This window comes from Bison bison, unplaced genomic scaffold, assembly GCF_000754665.1.
Source record: "Bison bison bison isolate TAMUID 2011002044 unplaced genomic scaffold, Bison_UMD1.0 scf7180017863957, whole genome shotgun sequence".
Classification (NCBI taxonomy): Eukaryota; Metazoa; Chordata; class Mammalia; order Artiodactyla; family Bovidae; genus Bison; species Bison bison.
In genome coordinates, this window is record NW_011494529.1 from 3,252,926 (window position 1) to 3,253,476 (window position 551).

Genomic DNA, 551 nt, shown 5'->3' on the forward strand with positions numbered 1-551 from the left:
GTCATTTGTTTCTAGAAATTTTTTGATTTCCCTTTTGATTTCTTCAGTAACCTGTTGGTTATTTAGAAAAGTGTTGTTTAATCTCCATGTGTTTGTGTTTCTTACAGTTTTTTTTTTTTCTCGTAATTGATATCTAGTCTTATAGCTTTGTGGTTTGAGAAGAAGCTTGATACAATTTCAATTTTCTTAAATTTGCTGAAGTTTGATTTGTGACCCAAGATGTGGTCTATCCTGGAGAATGTTCCATGTGCACTTGAGAAGAAGGTATATTCTTCTGCATTTGGATGTAATATCTTGAAGATATCAATGAGATCCATCTCATCTAATATATCATTTAATACTTGTGTTTCCTTATTAATTTTCTGTTTTGTTGATCTGTCCATTGGTGTGAGTTAGGTGTTAAATTCTCCTATTGTTATTGTGTTACTGTCAATTTCTCTTTTTATGTCTGTTAGTGTTTGTCTTATGTATTGAAGTGCTCTTATGTTGGGTGCATAGATATTTATAATTGTTATGTCTTCCTCTTGGATTGATCCCTTGATCATTATGTA